We start from the raw sequence: 20226 nt of genomic DNA, 5'->3' as shown, positions 1-20226 counted from the left end.
TGTAAGCTCCGGCGTGCACGGCTCTGTTACATCTTTGTGTGAATTGCTCGTTGCGGAAGAGAGCCAGGCATTTTTTTTGCCTTTATTGCAGAATCTCTGTGTAAAAATGGCTTAAGACTTGTCAGAGTGGCTTAAGTATGAGTCTTAGTGCCAAGACTTCGATAGTCAGATTCCCAGTAAAGGTCAAATGGAGAACAAGGGAAAAAGGTCAGATGGACGTCAGGGACGACGTACCATATCCGTTCTTCATGGATCCAAATACACAGAAGACAAACCATCTGCTACGTCAGGGATGAGGAATGTTGAGGCAAAAGCATATTGCCCCTTCTGTGACACTGACACACATTAGCTCAACCAGTGTTCGACCATTTAGCAGCTCACTAAAGACCAAGTTTCCAGTTGGATTTGGTCCCACAACAAATGTAGGAGCTGTGTGAGGTCCAGTACCAGGCTGCACAGTGATCTCTTAAGAAGCTCTGTGGCCTCTGCCAAGGCAAACATCTACAAGTCCTCCATGAAATCAATAACAGAGTACTAAAGGAGGAGTCATCAGAGAATAATAATAATAATCATAATAATATTAACTTTATTTGTACAGCACCTTTAAAAACAGAGGTTTGCAAAGTACTTTGACAATAAGCAGAAACACAATTAATACAAAGCATCATAGCACAAGCAAAGAACATAAGACAAAACCACATCAACAGGAGAACCCATGAAAAATAAAGCCAGCAGCATAACTCCAGCATCATAATCATCCTAGTAGACCCATTATAGAGCCTAAAAACATGCCGTTACAAATACATCATGAAACCTAGAGATATAAAGTTCCAGAATAAAATAAGAATAAAAGACACTAAAAACCCAGAATAACAGACGAATCCAGGCAACACAGGAACCCAACTACATAAAAAGAGACCTAAGGACCAGAAATGTAAGAGGTGGGTGGCATTTTGAATGTTAAAATGTATTATTTCTGATTTTGAGTTATTGAGTTGAATAAAATTCTGTGCCATCCAGCAAGTGATATCATGTAGACAGTCTGTAACAGCAGCTAGGCTTCCAGGGTCCTCAGGTCTCAGAGGCAGGTATATCAGTTTGTCGTCTGCGTAGCAGTGAAAGGAGACCCGGTGATTCTGGGTTATTTGGCCAAGGGGCAGCATATAAATGGAAAATAAAATGACCTAAAATCAAACCTTGCAGTACACAAGCGAGAATAGAGGTAGAGGAGGAGTGATTACCTATGGTGACCAAAAAGGTTCGCCATAAAAGATAGGAATAAAACCAGCTAAGAGCAGTGTCCCTGATGCCCACCCAGTTTCTAAGATGCTCAATTAAAATAGCATGATCAACGGTATCAAAAGCTGCAATGAGATCTAAAATAATTAAAATGGCTCTCTCCCCTCTATCAGCTGCTAAAAATAAATCATTGGTCACCTTGCGGAAGGTCGTCTCAGTGCTGTGACCTGCTCTGAAACCAGACTGGAATTTTTCAAAGAGGTTATTGTGAGACATAAAAGATAAAAGCTGTGTAGGAACCACTTTTTCTAAAATTTTTGATAAAAATGGAAGTTTTGAAATAGGTCTTGTATTATTAAAATCAGAGGGGTCCAGGTTGGGTTTCTTAAAAAGATGTTGGACCACCTTCTGTGAAAGAACTATTGATTACTGATAAAATGCTGGGCCCAACTGTGTAAAAAAAATCCTCCTTGAGAAATTTGGTGGGGATCTCATCAAGAGTACTTGTAGCTGTTTTTATCTGGGCTAAAATTTCAGATAAGGACAAGGACACCGGCTCAAAACTGCTAAAATAATTTAAAATATCCCTACTTGTGTTTAGAATACAGGCTGGGGGCATGATGCTTTCCCTGATGTCCTTGATTTTCTTATTAAAACAAACTAAAAACTTCTCATATAAATCACTGGAAGCATCAGTAAAATGGGAAGGGGAAAGGATGGTGATGGACTCTAAAACCTTAAACTCTAGGATTAGAATGATAAACTAAAATTAAATTAGAATAAAATGCTGCCCTTGTGTCTTTAACTGCCTTTTAAAAGTTTTTCAATGCATTCTTCCAAATATCTTTAAAAACTTTCAAACCTGATTTCTTCCACTCTCTTTCTTTTCTTTTATTCTGCATTTTCTCTTTGACTCTCTTTCTCTGGCACTCTGTCAGCCACAGTTGGGTTGCATTGTTTGACCTATTCTCTTTATAAGGGGCAACAGAGTCCAGGGCAGATGTGAGCAGGGGGGCAACAGGAACCCAGCTTCCATGCCAACCCCAGGATCTTGCAGTTTTTGTGTCCCTGCAGTCCGATCCACAGGTGCTGTGGAGATGTCCTCTGCTAGCTTCCCTAAGGGGGAGCACCGCTCCTTTTGGAGGACCCTCAGCACAGCCCGGACCCGTGGCTCGACACATAGAGTTCACCCAAGGTAGAGTTGCTACAGAGGCCGAAACCAGCTGTTACACCAGAGCGGAGGGTGGCGCTGGCTGCTGGCTGATCCATGGATCCAGTCATCCTTTTGCTGGAATTCCAAATCAAGGCGATGTAGACTCTCCTCCAAATGTGAGTTTTTACTGTCACAGTCAGTACACACAGCCAGGGCCATTTCTAGCTTTGTGGGGTGCAAGATGCTGTTTGGGGGCCCCCTAGTTTGCTAAACTAGTGGAGGTATTCCTAATCGATTAGATGATTCATGAACACCCCACAGTCTATTAGACTTCACAAGCAAAACAGGCCACAGTCATGATAACCTCTATTATTAAATTATTTATGGTCTGAACCTATATCTTTTTCTGTTGGCGGAGCTAACCAACCTGGTATCACGGCAAAGCATATAATAGACCTGCCCGTCCACTGGAGGATGCGTTTCATCGTCACGCATTGGCCCTCTCAAGCGTTACTTACACACGCATGTATCTACATAGTCTTTAGATGGGCAAACTTTATGTCACGTGACTGCCGAGTTTGTCCCCAGCGTGAACCAAAAACATGGCGGACATCCCTTCTATTTTCGGTGGAAATTGCTATATTTTAAGATAGCTTGTGGCTTTAGCTTCGTTTTGATAACTTTTGTAGTGACAAATATACACTTTATGTTCACAGAATCCATTCGGTTTATGTATACGAGCCCTACTTTTTCATTTCCACGTACATTCTTACAGGTCTCTTTAGCTGTTGCTATGGTGGTTGCTATGGACGCTATTATCAACGGAACCGTAAAGAAGTTGATGTCGCGTCACGAGTTTCCCTTAAAACTAGTTACGTGATTTATTTATTTATTTATTAATAAATAATAATTATTATTATTATTATTATCATATTATTATTATTCATTCTTTACATTTGAATAGATTGATGCCAATGCTTTTACATGTCAATTTCTGTAAGAATCACAGTGACTTCGTTGCCAAGACAACGCGGACTGACAGCTGGCGTGAAGACGCTGTAATAAAGCTGTAATAATCCTTTCCAGGATGTTTTTGAGCCTGTTGTTTTCTGATAACTGACTGAATTAGTGACCAAGCCACCACCTTTCGTGTCCTGTGAGCGCTCAACGTCGAGACTCAATAATCGATCAGAAAATAAACCGGCAAACATTTCACATAATTGGGTGATGCACAGCCTTCAAACATACTGCTTGCACAACCCGGTAACCCACATATTTGATCAAGGGGCGTTTATATAATTATGACAATTATTTTAACTCATGTTTATTTCAAAAACAACAAAATCACTTCAAATCAATTGTTATCTGTAGACCTATGTTCCAAGGAAATTGCTTTGTTGCTTGTTACTACAATGATGACGAGGTCTTCCTCTCTGTCAACTTTTACCGGTAAGTTAGTATGTTATGATTCTGCATGTTATTTTAAATGTTTACATTAACGCTTTTCTATGCTTCTATTAGCGTGGTGTAAGTACCAGGTCAGTAGAAAAAAGTCGGGCTTATGATTTCGCCATTGTCATCCAAAACATGTGTGTGATAAGACTGTCTGCCTGGCTTGAATAGGTTCAGATTGAATTCATAAATTATGATCAAAGGCTGAGTTCAGCAACAGCTATGTTTGTTATACAATGATTAGTATCTTACAAAAAAAGCACACCTCTTTTAAAACTACTGTTAATGTAGATAAAGTTCTTCTTCTACAATCCTTTTTTTGCGATCAAATTTTTATTACCATTTTCAAAGATACGCAGTTCACTGTAGAAACAATTATATATTACAAGTCAAGACATATCAAATTAAAATAAATCAAAACAGGACAAAAAAAAAAAGAGATTACAAATGGTGACATCCCCCTCCCCCCTCCCCAGATAGATCTCCATGAGATATAATAAAACATAATATGATAACAATGGTAAATAGCGATGATAAATGGTATAATAATAATAATAACAATAATAATAGTAATTATTAATACCAAGTTCCAGGCAGTTTTCTGTTCTACTATTAGTACAACTAAGTCCCCCCAATGGTGCCCTGAGGCATACAGACTTTGCAGCGGTGGGCAAAGACACCGCAGGTGGATCCTTACCTGTAGAGTCCCCACCCACCACCGCCAAGCCAGCATACCTCCACCACTCTGCCACTGAGGAGAAGTCTCAGCCAAAGAGGTGAAAGGCAGTTATTGTCCACACAACAAAGCACACATTAATTCACCATCCTTCACAGATGATTATGAAGTTGCAATGAAAATGATCAAACAGAGCAACAAATCACAAAATTTTTTTGATCATGTCTTTTGATCTTTCCCAAGATAAAATTGTTCTTGTAGTAGCTCCATGGAACCTAGCCACTGAGAGCTCCAAAACAGCAACATCAAGGTAAATATTTAGCCACTGAGATTTTGAGAGAGAATGTGGTGGTTTCCACCATGTGGCCAGCATTTTTTTTGCTGCTGTTAGGCCAGCGAGTAATAAACGTTTTTTAGAAAGAGATATGTTTAACATTGACAAGTCATTCAGGAGCAAGACAGTGGGGGTACATGGCACTACAAAATCCAAGATTTCTGTCAGCAAAGAGCTGACCAATTTCCAAAAGTGAGAAACATCTTTGCACGTTCAAAACATATGTATGAAAGATGCAACAGGTCCATCAGAACACAAAGTACATTTTGGTGATGATGTAAGTTTCACTAAATACCTTTTCCTGGGGGTGAGATAGGTTCTATGTAAAAAGTTAAGATGAATTTGTTGATGATTTGGGTTTTTAGAAGTTTCCCCAATACATTTCCATATATTATCCCAGTCAAGTGGGTGCAGCTCTAACAGGTGTTCAAGATCTTTTGTCCACACTCTTTCAATACTCAAAGGTTTATATGAAGAGACATTTAACAGTGTATATAGTTTAGATACTAAACCCTTAGTTTGTCCTTGAATGGTCAAAATAGAGTGAGGCAATGTGTTTTGAGTGGTTCATTCCATGGAACACCATAAGCTTTGAGGGACGCTCGTAACTGAAGATACAGAAAAAACGATGATCCAGGTAAATCATAATAGTTCCGAATATCATTAAATGCTCTCAGTCCATTCTGATCAAAGATATCTGCCAGTTTGTTTATACCTTTAGAAGACCATGTTTGTGATGAAAAAGAAATTCCCCCAGTGATTAAAGAGTAGTTATTAAAAACTGGGCTGTTAAGATGCCAATTAAGAGTTGTTTTAGACACCTTCTCTACATTCCGCCAAGTCAACAACAAGAATGATACAATTGGGCCAAGACGTAGTTTTAATTGTCTAGGTGAAATATTGGAGTAAACTAGATCTTCTAGTCTATGTGGTGAAGCAAGGTTTACCTCAATATGTTTCCAAGATGCGTCTGCCTCTGGGTTGAACCAGGTAGAAAGAGGTCTTAAAACAAAAGACCAAAAAAAAATACTTAAAATTTGGCACTGAGCGACCACCCTTAGATTTATCTCTTTGTATTGTGGACATCTTGACCAGGGGGTGTTTCCCGCTCCAAATAAATTTAGAGATTAAAGTATTGATTTTCTTCCAATAATTTGTTGGGGGAGGAAGTGGTAGCATAGATGAGAAAAAATTAATACTCGGAAGGATATCCATTTTCACAATTGATACCCGGGCTTGCAGGGATATAGAAAAATTAGTCCATCTGCTGAGATCAGATTCAACCTTTTTATATATGTCCAAAAAGTTATTAGTTATTATGGTATTCACTGAGGGAAAAATTTCAACTCCAAGGTACTTGAATTGTTTAATGATAGGGACATTCACCGGTAAAGTGCTTGGTGTAATACCCTGGTTCAATGGTAAAAGAGCAGATTTTGTCCAATTTATTTTATATCCAGACAAAGAGCTAAAATTTTCAAATACTTTTAAAATATAAGGATTTGAGACAGAAGCTTTCTCTAAGTATAACAAAATTTCATCGGCATATAATGAAATCGAGTGCCTGGTGTTATTGATTATAATAGGAAAAATAAGTGGGTGTTCACTAATAGTTTGTACAAGTGGTTCGAGTGAAAGGGCAAATAGAAAAGGACTAAATGGACAGCCTTGGCGGCAAGAACGCGAAATTTGGAAATGGGGGGAAGTAATACCATTTGTTATAATCATAGCTGTAGGGTTTTTATAAAGTAATTGTGTCATTTTGATAAAATTTGAACCTAAACCAAATTGCTTAAGCACTTCCCACAGATATTCCCACTCCATCCTGTCGAATGCTTTATCAGCATCCAGGCTAAATACAGCGCTTGGGGATGAAATGTCTTTGGCAGCATATATAATGTACAGAAGTCAGCGTATATTGTCAGAGGCCAGTTGGGGCTTAATGAAACCTGTTTGGTCACAATGAACCAGTTTGGTCATGTATGGTTCGAGACGGGAGGCTAGAATACTTGCAAACACTTTTATTTCAGTGGTTAGGATGGAGAGTGGTCTATAATTGCTGCAAAGAGTAGAGTCTTTGCCAGGTTTGGGAAGTACAGATATTACAGCTAAATTTATATCTTTTAGGAAGGCTTCTTTTTCAATAGAAAAATTAATCATGTCCAAAAGAAACTGACCGAGCAGATCCCAGAACATGGAATAAAATTCTGGTGGAATGCAATCCCATCCGGGAGATTTTCCCCTTTTCATTCCTGTGACAGCCGTTTTCAACTCTGCAAGCATAATAAGAGCACCTAAAATATTAGCTTCCTTTGTAGATAGGCTAGGAGGTGTCGCATTTTGTAAAAAGTTGTTACATTTAAGTTTGTCCAAGGAAATTTCAGAGTTATATAGTTTTGAGTAGAAAGAGTAAAATTCTGCATTAATATCTTGGGGTTTGGTTAAGACTTTCTGGTCTGAGCAAATAGATGAAATGCACGCATTCTTTTCACCTTTCTGTAGATTCAGAGCAAGGAGGCAACTTGGTCTGGAACCATTAAAGTAATAAAGTCTTCTGGATCTGTGAATCAGAAATTCAGCTCGGGTTCTTAACAGGGCATTTAATTTCAATTTAGCTATCTCTATTTGTTTCTTCCTGTCCTCTGAGAAACCCATGTTTTGTTGGTCATACTCCAAAGAGTTTAAAGTATTCTCTAAATTACTTATTTGACTGACTTTAGTTTTATTGATGGGAGGAGAATGAAATTGCTGTGTTCCTTATACAACCTTTAACAGCATTCCAGAGGACCCTTGGGTCATCAGTAGTCCCTACATCATCAGAGAGAAAATTGGAAAGAGCTACTCTAAAGAAATTACAGAATTCATTGTTTCTAAGGAGAGCTGTATTGAAATGCCACCTGGTGGCTCTAGTGGGTGCATGCGCAAGGGATAATTTACTTGTAACTATACTATGATCTGACAATGGAGTGCAAAGAATATTAACATGATGTATACAGGAAAAGGTTTTGGGACTGACTAGCAGGTAATCTATTCTAGAATAACATTTGTGTCTGTTAGAGAAAAAACTGTATTGTTTGGAGGTGGGGTTTATTGCTCTGTATAAATCAATGAGGCCAAAATCAGATATAAAGCCATGAAAGGCAGACATGAGTCGGTTGTGACAATAAGGTGAATGACCAGAGCGATCAAGAATTGGGTCTAGAATTGCGTTCATATCGGCACCTACGACCACAGAGAAACCTTGCAGCTTTGTTAAGATATCTTTAATGTAACAATAGAAATTCGGATCAATCTGATTAGGGGCATAAGGGCTACAAATGCAATTTTACGTCCCGCCAAAACAGTCTTTACACCACGTTCCACATTATTATGCAAATGATATTTTTCTCTGATTTTTCCTAAATATTGATGCAAATGACAGTCAGAATATTTTTCAAGTAATCAGCCATTAGAGCATAATTCAAATGTTTTTGAACAAACTTCATAATGACAAAAATTATTAAAAAAAAAAAAAAAACTCAAAATGCACTGTTCCACATTATTAAGCACAACAGCTTTTTAAAACATTTTATAGGTTGTAAAGAACTAAAAATGGTCATTTGTAGAAATTGCAGCATCAGGGGGTCATATTTACTGAAATCAAAGCTATTTCAATCAAAAACATCTTAACAGGACAAGTTCAATGTTAACATAGGAGCCCTTCTTCGATATCACCTTCACTATTCTTGCATCCATTGAACTTGTGAGTTTTTGGAGAGTTTCTGCTAGAATTTTTTTTGCAGGATGTCAGAATATCCTCCCAGAGCTGCTATTTTGATGTGAACTGCCTCCCACCCTCATAGATCTTTAGCTTGAGGATGCTCCAAAGGTTCTCAGTAGGGTTGAGGTCAGGGGAGGATGGGGCCCACACCATGAGTTTCTCTCCTTTTATGCCCATAGCAGCCAATGACACAGAGATATTCTTTGCAGCATGAGATGGAGCATTGTCATGCTTGAAGAAAATGTTGCTACAGAACACACAATTCTCTTTTTGTACCATGGAAGAAAGTGGTCAGTCAGAAACTCTATATACTTTGCCGAGGTCATTTTCACACCTTCAGGGACCCTAAAGGAGTCTATCAGCTCTCTCCTCATGATTCCAGCCCAAACATGACTCCGCCCCCTCCTTGTTGACTTCCCGGCCTCATTGGGACATGGTGGCCATCCACCAACCATCCACTACTCCTCCATCTGGACCATCCAGGGTTGCACGGCACTCATCAGTCAACAAAACTGTTTGAAAATGAGTCTTCATGTATTTCTGGGCCCACTGCAACCATTTCTGCTTGTGAGCACTGGTTAGGGGTGGCAGAATAGTAGGTTTATGCACGACTGCAAGCCTCTGGAGGATCCTACACCTTGAGGTTGGTGGGACTCCAGAGGCACCAGCAGCTTCAAATACTTGTTTGCTGCTTTGAAATGGCATTTTAGCATCTGCTCTCTTAATCTGATGTATTTGTCCATCAGAAACCTTCCTCATTATGTCTTTATCTGCACAAACCCGTCTGTACTCTGAATCAGCCACAAATTTCTTCACAGTACAATGATCATGCTTAATTTTTTCTGAAATATCGAATGTTTTCATTCCTTATCCAAGGCATTACACTATTTGACACTTTTCAGCAGCAGAGAGATCCTTTTTCTTTCTCATATTGCTGAAACCTGTGGCCTGCTTAATAATGTGGAACATGTGGAAAAGTGCATTTTGATGTTTTTATTTAAAAAAAAAAAATAGTTATCATTATGAAGTTTGTACAAAAACATTTGAATTATACTCTAACTGTTGATGACTTGAAAAATATCATGACTGTCATTTGCATTGATATTTAGAAAATCAGAGAAAAACGTCGTTTGCATAATAATGTGGAACGCGGTGTATATATACAATAGAGCCACCCGTGCTTCCGAATGTTTCCACAATATTTATAGAAAGGTTGCATTTGAGGACCACTAGTACACCACAGCTCTTAGAGTTTAATGATGCCGCAGCGGCTGTATAATAGTTTTTATTTGCGAAACGCTGATTATCCTTACTCACAAGGTGGGATTCCTGAATATGCGCCACTTCAATCAAATGTCTCTTCAGAAAATCAAGGCATGCAGATCATTTAATTGGGTCATTAAGGCCATTGACATTCCAACTGGCTACATCAATGGTATTCATGTGAGTTGTCATAATAGTTCAGTTTAATAAAGATTGAGAGCAATTTACTTTGTGTGAGGCTATCAAATAATTTTGAGATCTTATCCCCCAAACCCCAGCCGCCGCATAACCCGCAGAAATAAAACAAAATGGAAAGAAAAAATACACAAAGAAACCCCTTTAAAAAAATCCCTATGAATCCCAATAAGGATGGGATACCCCCCCGACCTAACATAAGACACCTGACTTGAGAAAAGTTGGCTCAGCATCCTCAGCTACTACTCTTCTCCCACTATAGTTCTAGTGTACGTTATAGTCCAGAATTGACATAAGTGGGAAAGGGAATGTAAAGCAAAAAAAGGAAAATCTTTAACCATTTACATACGTAACACTTAAAAATGCAAAAAACCCACAGGGGAAATTTCTGCATATATTGTATTTATATTTTGTCATTTATCTGATAATCCTGTATGTTTCCAAGAACTTTCCTTCCCCCTTCCCCAGAACATAAAACAATGAGTGTAAGCTCATGGCCATGGCAGGGAGTAGTATGTTAATACAACAGTTAGAAAAAGGAAACGCAAATGTACTCTATTTAGCCTTTTTTCACTGGTCCATTTAAATTAAAGACAATTTTTTAGGCTAATGATAGAGAGAAGGAACAACAACAAAGAAAATACACTCCTGCTCCACACAAATATATGGTATGTGATATCCATGTCCGATTATAATGTTTAAACATAACACATACCAATATTCCAGCGCTGCATGTAGCTACTGCTGGTCAGTCAATCAATGTGAAGAAAATCTTCGGCTTCTTTACAGGTGCCGAAGATATCTGATTCTGATCCACGGGTTAGCTTTAACTTGGCAGGGTAGAGTAGGAACAGGTTGTAGCCTTGTTTCCTGGCTTCTTCCATGGCTCCAGTGAATGCTCTGCGTCATTTCACGGTGTGGTTGCTGTAGTCCACTGAAAAATGGATGGCTTTGACGTCAATGGTCAACGGAGTTTCCCTGGCTGCTTTGAGGATTCTATCCCGGTCTGTGAAGCGAAGCAATTTGAGGATGACTGAGCGTGGTGGTCCTCCGGCGGTGCGTTCAGGGCCAACTCGGTGTGCTCTCATCACCTCTACCTGTCCCTCCGTCAGCTTAGGAAACCATTTAGGAATTGTAGCATTAAAAAATGACAAAGTGTGTGGTCCCTCAGTCAACTCCGGTAGATTAATGATACGGAGATTGTCCCTTCTGCTCTGGTCTTCGTGAAGTGCCATGGCCTCCTCCAACACCTGGCATTTGCGCTGCAACATTTCATTCATTTTATTTACTTTGGCCTCCAGCTCTTGGTGCTCTGTCTATAAGCTTTTCAGGTCTTTAGTATTTGCAGAGACTTGAGTTTGTATTTTATCCAGGCGACCTTCAAACTTGGAAAACTGGCTTTCAATAAACTCACGTTGGTCTTTCAGCACTGATTGAATCACGTTTGTCAGTGATTGTATGTCGGCGATCTCCTCCGTTGGTTTGAAGTTGATTTTAGTTTGTCGTCTAGTCCCTTCTGCCATAGTTTGGTTTAAGGTTTGTTTCCCTGTGAAAGGCAGTTGATTAGAAGATCAGATTTTATCATTAAAGGACTTTAAACTTCGAAAGTGGGAGAGAGAAGAGCAGGAGCGAAGTGCTACACAGCCATCTTGACTGCAGGTCACGTGACCTCCTCCTTCTTCTACAATTCTTAAGATGGAAAGACATGTCACTCCAGAGGAGTTTCAGAGAATTAAGTGGTTCATCTGTTACTTTTCCTTTATTTATTTATTTATTTTTCTCATCAAAACAGAGAGCAGCTGAGGACATGAAAGGAACACATGCTGGAGGAAACCCTTCACAGGACTCCATAAAGGGGGCTGTAATCATGTGGTGGAGGTAAGGTTTACTGTAAATATGAACAAACAATCAGCATATCAGATTGTTTGTTCATATTTACAGGCCAAGTATGCTTACACAACAAGGATTTGACTCTGGTTAGTTTTGCTCTCAATGTACAGAAATCAAACATCAAATATAAAAATAAATAAACTGACAAAAATATAAAAAATTAAGATTTAAATATGCATATACAATCAGCATATCATTTGGCTATTCAACCAGTTGCTTAGAAAACTTTTTTGTTAAAATTACTTCAATATTTGTTGTCTTTCAGAACCAGTTGTGCTTGGATGGCTTTTAGGGCTCCCTGACCACAGGCCCTCAAAGTCTTAACATCATAAAAGAGAGACCTGCTCATATAATGGGATTACTGAAAAACAAAGGTAAGAGAAGCGCTTAATTGATGATCTAAGGTGTTTAATTTTTTGAAAATAAATTATAGCTTCAAAGTTAGCTAACTAAAATAAAAATTTATATACTGTAAGATGTTGTAACATAAATGTTTCAGTGTTTGCATTTTCTACCACTGCACTGAAGCAAAATCATTGTAATGTTTGGTGGAAAACACAGGAACACTCTTATGTTGTTAGCTTATTATGCCTGTACATGTAGCGTTAGTCTTCATCCTTTAACAGATGTTATACACAATACCTTTCTTCTGTTCTGTTTTCTACTTGACTTTAGCCCAAAAATGTTGGTATACATATCAGTCTTTCTTACAGGAAGCCTACCATAAGCCTTCCTCTGAGGAGTTATGTCTCAGTTTACCTGAGAGCCATGAGGTTCATAATGTGAATTTCAAGGATTTGAAGGTAATTATCAGTACCGGTCACTTTACTGTTAAAACAGTTCAGACTGGTTCATGAATACGGTCCTGTGAACAATGAATACCTGTATGAAATTAACTTTATGATTCATGTGACTCACGTATCACTCATGTATAGATGGTCATTTGTCTTGTATAGATATGGTAGACTTCCTTGCTTGTAACTTTTGTCTTCATTTTTATCATCAGGGTTGTCCTGTACCTTCAGTGTTCAGATTGTGAGTCTGAATAAGAAACCTGCACCCTGGTCAGGTCTGGTCTCTAACCATGTACAGCTCAGAAGTCTTAGACAGCGAGTCCATGTCTGTGACGCGTCAGGTATCTGTGAAGGGGTGTGTATAGTACTGCAGTAAAAGTTGCTTTAGTAGGTCAATTTGAAGATCTCTGTAATGTGAACATTTCTGTTACTTTTTGTAGATGTAAAAATGAACACCTGCACAGGATTACAGACTTTTCTCAGTTATGTTACTCTCTATATTATTAGAACAATTAAACCTTTATAAAGCACTTGTATTTATGAAGCTGTATGTAAAGCTATTAATTAAAAAAAAACTTACTAGTGTAAACTTGTGTTTGAAACAGTAATGTTCTCCATGATTGCTGCTTGTTAATTTGGTTAACATATGGGGTAGGTCATATGTCAGTTTATGGATCATAACTTCCAAAAGAGAAGTGTGATGGATCTTCTCTTAAAGTTGGAATATGGGACTACGTGCTCTACATGCCCATAAATTAGTTTAAGCTGTAGACTGAATTGTTTTTGATTACTCAGATTTGTACTGTCAAAGAACTAATTGAATGGAATCCATCAAAAAAAAAAAAAAAAACCTTCTCACAACATCATGAAATGAAATAGGAATAGTATCACTGTGTTTCCTTGTTCTCTGCATTAAAAAGGCTGCATGTGTAAAAATTAACTGTTTATCTTTTTAGAATATTGCTCTACGAATCTAAAAGTTAAGCGTTTGTTCACTAGTTGCTTATCAGAACACTTCCATTAAGTGTTTTGTTATATTGCATCTATTGCATCTATATTTTGTCTAACCAGAAATCAGGAGAGGACACCCCACACTTTTTTTTGTGCCAATCCTAGCTTTCAGTATAATATAACTGATTTATTAGCCACTTCTCATTCACTCTGTTTGGCCTTCATTATTCTGTGTTTTTGCCGCATAATGGAAAGGAATTTGAAATGATTATAAGAAGTGGTAAATGCAAACATTTTTGCCCCTTGTGTTTTGTCAGAAATTGACTAGCTACACTTAACAGTATTCTAAATTTAGTATCAGAGTTTGTGAGGTTCTGAACCTTTACTTAAATTACAGATCATCCAGCACAAGAGGTTCCATGTGTTTTGGCTGACATACATCCAAGTAATTGAGACAGACTGAGGAAATCTCCAGACCAAGGTTTGCCCATTCCACTAAGGCGGCTTATGTTTTATACATTTTATATGTTTCATGTAAAAATGTCTGTCTTCATAGTGCTGCATCTCCCACAAAGGTTAGTTAAAGCTTACAGAATAACTGCTCTTTCATGATAAAATATCTCATCTCTCAGCAGAGAATCACCGATTAAGCTATTATACTGATTTATTTTAAAGTTGGTCTTGTGCTTTTATTCACAGATTAATTTGAGTACAGAAGGTTGTTTTTGTAATTGTTGTACAGTACTGGATTCAGAGCTAGACATAGAATATAGAAAGAGTAAAGACTATGGTCACACAAGCAACAGATCAGCATGTAAACATTTGAATTGAATGGATTAATGTCTTTAATATCACTATGAAGTCTCAAATGTTCACAGAAATTACTTTAAATGTACCTCTTATTTCTCCATGTACACTATGAAATGAAATACCCCTTGTGAGCTTTGTGGATGAACAGGTACCACTTTATCGTAGCTTTGACACTGTCTTCATCTAATCTAGACATGCATGCTGTCTAGATTAGGTCCTTGAGCAGCCTTCCAACAAGTTCATGTTTTTGTGTAATCCATGATATGGTGAGCACAAGTTTAAATGTGCAGTTTTGATATGCTTCAACATAGAAGTCAAGGTTTATCATGGAGCCTACCTATGAGATGGTCAATGGCAGAGCCTATTTTTCTTTATAAAAACTGCCACACTGATGTGTTTACTTGCTATAGTAATGGAATATAATTAAATTTAACTGGAATCAGAGGTTAGAGCAGCTGTAAGAAAATGATAAGAATATTTGTGAAGTATCTAAAATCAGGACTGGAGTTTAACACTGACCATAATAAAAACTAACCTATGCATGTACTTGAATGTCGGTTTTAACATCCAGACTGTCGGAGCTGATACTATTGATGGAAGAGCACCGTGCAGATGCAACCTCAGCTAAGGATCTTCACTAAGAAATAAGATGATTTATTATGATGTGATCCCTCTTGGCCTGTGCGCTCCTGCCTTGATGAGACTGTAGAACAGTGATAGTGACAATGTACTGTTGTCACTACAGCATCACTTTCACTACACCAACCACCTGAAAATCACTTCTCCAGCCACTTGGCAAGCTATTGCTTATTAACTAGGACACCTTATGATATGGCATGGTTCACCTGTTTTGTCTTGTCCCTCCCTAGATTGAAGAGAATGAAATTTCATAAGACCAAGAAGGCGGGGCATTGATGCTTTACCTTTGAGGGCTCAAGCAGCTGAGGAGAAGTTCATGGTTTTCCAAGAAATGAAGCTCAGTGGAAGCTGAAGCAGGTAGTCTGTTTCATATTTATAATGTTACTGCTCATTCATGTCTCTACCTCCTTTCTGGTACCTTTCCCTTCCTGCTGTGGTGATCAGCTGATAATGGGCATTGACTTTTAAGTAAACATGTCAGATTTTACCACAACTTCATTAGACTAATGGTGCTGATTTTGTATTTTAAAATCTCTTCTCTTCTGCAGGTATTCAAAGTCAAAGCTGCGACCCTCCTACACCCCAGCCATCTCAATCCCATTTCATCAGCATCAAGTCCAGCTCTTCATAAGTCGTCTGCTCATCTCATCCTGCATCCCACACCACCACCACCACCCATGTCCAGACTCCACAAGGGGGGTGCCCTGCCCTGCCGTTGCCTTCACTACCCCTTTGAGTACATGAAGACATCACAATTTAATTTTTATCTCTACAGACATTGCACATTTCTTTATCATCGTTTTTTGACTGCCTCTCTCACCCTCAGATCAATTGACTTCAATGAAACCTGGTCCACTTTCATCAATAAACTAACTCAGACTGTCACCTGATTTCCAATATCGTTCCATAACTCATGCTTTTAGTTGGCCATTCTAATGAGAATTGTTAATTGATAATTATTATTATCATTATAGTTACCATTACTTTATTATTATTATTATTATTATTATTATTGTTATTATTATTATTATTATTATACTATTAAGGAATGGGATAATGATAATAATAATGATGTGATTGTTTCTTATTATTGCTATTATTGTTATTGTCATTTTTAATTATGATTTACAAATCTATAGTTTGACTTTCCTGACAACACACTCCCTCCTCCCCACACATCAGTGATACTGCCAAGGGCCTCAGTTGTCATTATTAATAATAACTACCCCATATTTATATACAAGTTATTATTGTTCATATTATGGTGGTATTATATATTGCTATATATATATATGTATATATATATATATGTATATATATATATATATACATATATATATATACACACACAAACACACACACATGTACAGTGCAAGTCATGTGTACTCCTTAGAGTACACAGGCAAAATGTTAATGTTATACTTTATCTAACAGTCAAAAGCATAAGAGAAAAGCAGTGTTTTAAGACCACTCTTAAAAGAACTTAAAGTGTCTACTGACCTCAGGTCAACTGGCAACTTATTCTATAGAACAGCACCATAGTGGCTAAATGCACCTTCACCTGATTTGTATTTAACTTTAGGCACATTTAGAAGGCCCATACCCGAAGATCTGAGCGACCTAGTTGGGTGATAGTGAGTGAGCATGTCAGAAATATACTGGGGTGCAATACCATTAAGTGATTTATAAACAAGAAGTAGCACTTTAAAATCGATTCTATATTGGACGGGAAGACAGTGAAGATTTTTCAGGATTGGTGTGATGTGTTCGATTTTCTTTGTTCTTGTTAGAATGCGGGCTGCAGGGTTTTGGATGAGTTGAAGGTGATTTATTGTCTTTTTTGGAAGTCCAGCATAGAGAGCGTTACAGTAATCTAATCTGTTGGATATGAATGCATGGACCAGTTTTTCTGAATCAGTCTGAGACATGAATGACCAAAGTTTGGAAATGTTTTTTAAATGGTAGAAGGCTGTTTTGGTGATGGCAGTTATATGTTGTTGAAAGTTTAAGTCTGAATCAATTATAACTCCAAGATTTCTGACGTGCTCACTGTACTGAAAAGGAGATGAAGATGAAAGCGAAATGAATTCTTGTCTCTGTTTTTGTGGACCAACTAGCAGGATTTCCGTTTTATCTGTGTTGAGCTGAAGAAAATTCTGTGACATCCAATGGTGTATTTCATCGATGCATTTGACAAAGTGATTTATGGGATTGAGATTGCCAGGGGAGAGTGAGACATAAAGCTGTATCATCGGCATATGAATAGTATGAGACATTGTGTTTCTGAATGAGTGAACCAAGTGGGAGCATGTAAAGGCTGAACAACAGTGGACCAAGAACTGATCCTTGTGGCACCCAACAGTCCAGACTGAAATAGAAAGATGGAGAGTTTGTTTGAATCATTGTTGAGTTTTAAATCGTTGATAACCTTTACCAGTGCTGTTTCTGTGCTGTGATTGGTTCTGAATCCTGATTGGTAGACATCATTCAGATTGTTATGGGTGAGGTAATTGTGTAATTAATTGTAGACGAATTTTTCTATGATTTTACTGAAGGGAAGGTTGGAGATGGGCCTGTAGTTGCTAATTATTGATGGGTCAAGCTTGTTATGTTTGAGTAATGGAGTGATAATGGCGTGCTTTAGAGAAATGGGGAAATCACCAGACTGAAGAGATGCATTGATAATATAGAGTAGATCCTGTAACATAACATGAGAGACACACTTAAATAGTTTTGTAGGAATGGGGTCGAGAGAACAGGTAGAGGATTTGAGGTGTTTGATAACTTCCTCAAGGTCATTAATGTTCACAGGTTTAAAATTGCACATGTTGGTCTGGGAATTTTTGTAAATTGAGGAACACAGAAGGTCAGAGGTGCTGTTTTGTAGTTGAAGAGTGTTAGATCTGATGGTGGTAATTTTTTCCTTGAAGTATGTTGCAAATTCATTACACTTGTTTGAGGAGAGGAAGTCAGCAGGGGTTGATCTGGTGGGATTAATTAGTTTATCAATTGTACAGAACAGGTAGCGGGTATTATTTTTGTTTTCATTGATCATTTTTGAGATGTGCTGCTGTTTTGACATTTTGATTTCTTTATTGTAGGTGATTAGTGTTTGTTTGTAGATTTCATAATGTACGTACAGTTTGCTCTTTCGCCATTTTCTTTCAGCCTTTCTTCAGGATCTTTTTAGCATCCTCACTCTTCCCCCGTTTCGAGCCTTTGTTTTTTTGTTAATTTATTTAGTTTTTACGGGTGCAATATTATCAATGATGTTACTCACTGTTTTGTTGAAATTGTCCATCATGTCGCTGCATGATGACATGATGGGCAAATTATGACTACTGTACTGCTGAATGAACTCAGAAGAAGCATTTTTATCAATACAACGTTTGTTAACAGTTCTGACCACATTGTCATTTGTGGTGAAACAGGTCATACTGAAAAAGATGCAAAAATGGTCTGAGAGTGCAATGTCCAGAATACCAGGGATTGTTATGGTAATATTGAGGCCTTTTGATAGAACCAGGTCAAGGGTATGTCCATGCTTATGTGTGGGTCCGGTAACATGCTGTATAAATTTAAATGTGTCCAAGATATTAAGAAATTGTTTTGTGTCCAGATTAGCAGAATTGTCTATATGTATATTAAAATCACCAGAAATGACAATGTGGTCGTAGTCAATGGATATTTTTGAAATCATCAATAAATCCTGTTCTTAGTTTAGGAAGGTGGTACACTGTGAACATGATTGTAGAAACGACAGACTTAATAACAACAGCTAAGTATTCAAAGGTTGAAAATTCACCAAGACAAACAGTATGACAGTCTAGGTTGGGATGATAGAGAAATGCAATCTCTCTACCTTTTTTGTTTTGTCTTGTACAATGTAAAAATTTGAAGTTAGTAGGTGCTGTTTCAATCAGCTTTTTGTTCCCAGTAGCATCCAGCCATGTTTCTGTGAGAAGGATGCAGTTGTTTATTTTCATAGATTATGTCATTAACCAGAAATCTTTTGTTAACCAAGGATCTAACATCAAGAAGGGCCAATTTCAAGCAGCAGGTGGAGTCTGATTTGAGTGCTGCAGTTGTAATTTGAATATGATTTTTAAAATGAATACCGTGGTTGCTCACAGCCTGTCTGGTTTTCAAAATCCTCCTGTCACTGTTGGATGAACATCATCGTCTTTGAATAACTCCCGTCTATTCCAGAAGATGTCGTAGTTGGAGATGTAAAAGACACCGTGAGCAGCACAGGCTGATGACAGCCAGGTGTGCAGCACCAGCAGCCGGCTGAAACGCCCACGACCACGGCCATAGGATGGAATAGGACTGGGCACATGGATGTGGCTCACGGATCTTTTCAGAGTTTTGAACATGTGGAGAAAGTCTGTTTTCAGGAGTTCGGACTGCTGTTTACGGATGTCATTTGTCCCTGCGTGGATTATGACTTTGGTGATTTCTGGATTATTAGCAAGTACCTCGATGGTTGTATCGGTGACATCACAGACTGTTGCTCCCGGTGACAACGTGTTATGACTGTGCCAGATCTGACATGCCTGATGATTGAGTCCCCTATAACCAGGGTTGTGGGCTGATGCTGGGGCTCACCTGAGGGTTTGGACCAACAGGAGGCTCCGGGCTGTCCGTGGACAGATGTTTTTCTCCCAGAACGTCAAACTTATTTTCAAGTTGAATGGTCCCAGCAGGAGGAGGAGATCCAGATGGCGGAGTGTGGGAAGGATTCCTACCATGCCTTTTCCCACGGATGACAGTCCAAGAGTCCTGAGGAGCTGGTGTGGATAAATTCCGGACTTTCGGCTTAGCACCAAGCCTAGGCCAGTCCTTGTCCTCCTGGACCAATGGTATCATCGATGGCCCCGGTTCAAAGGAAGCGGTGGGACCGAGCCAGGGAAGTGTGATGTTGTTGTCAGGGACTCGGGAAGCCTCAGCGACCAGAGAGTCCATTATAAGTTCAGCCTCCTGGATTTGATAGAGACCGGAAATCCGACCCTCAAGTTCTGCTATCTTTTTGGTAAGCCTACAGCATCCAGCACAGTCAGGCGGAGAGGT

The 20226-nt window shown here is 38.5% G+C and overlaps 1 long non-coding RNA gene across 4 annotated transcripts; it reads left to right on the top strand.

Annotated features, from left to right (window-relative positions):
- Nucleotides 1–31: 31 nt before the first annotated feature.
- Nucleotides 32–18824, top strand: LOC121508128. Of its 4 annotated transcripts, none has more exons than XR_005991784.1 (8): nucleotides 32–2568; nucleotides 11865–11950; nucleotides 12228–12336; nucleotides 12676–12765; nucleotides 12969–13111; nucleotides 14105–14188; nucleotides 15387–15513; nucleotides 15705–18824. It is a non-coding gene; the product is annotated as an uncharacterized LOC121508128 (long non-coding RNA). The 4 variants fall into 4 exon arrangements; XR_005991786.1 differs by lacking the exon at nucleotides 32–2568 and having other exon boundaries at nucleotides 9696–11950; nucleotides 15705–15892; nucleotides 15983–18824; XR_005991783.1 differs by lacking the exon at nucleotides 32–2568 and having other exon boundaries at nucleotides 9696–11950.
- The last annotated feature ends 1402 nt before the right edge of the window (nucleotides 18825–20226 follow it).

Source organism: Cheilinus undulatus, linkage group 4 (genome assembly GCF_018320785.1).
Source record: "Cheilinus undulatus linkage group 4, ASM1832078v1, whole genome shotgun sequence".
NCBI classification, from domain to species: Eukaryota; Metazoa; Chordata; class Actinopteri; order Labriformes; family Labridae; genus Cheilinus; species Cheilinus undulatus.
Note: the sequence above shows the minus strand (reverse complement) of the source record. Positions and strands in the feature narration are given on the sequence as shown.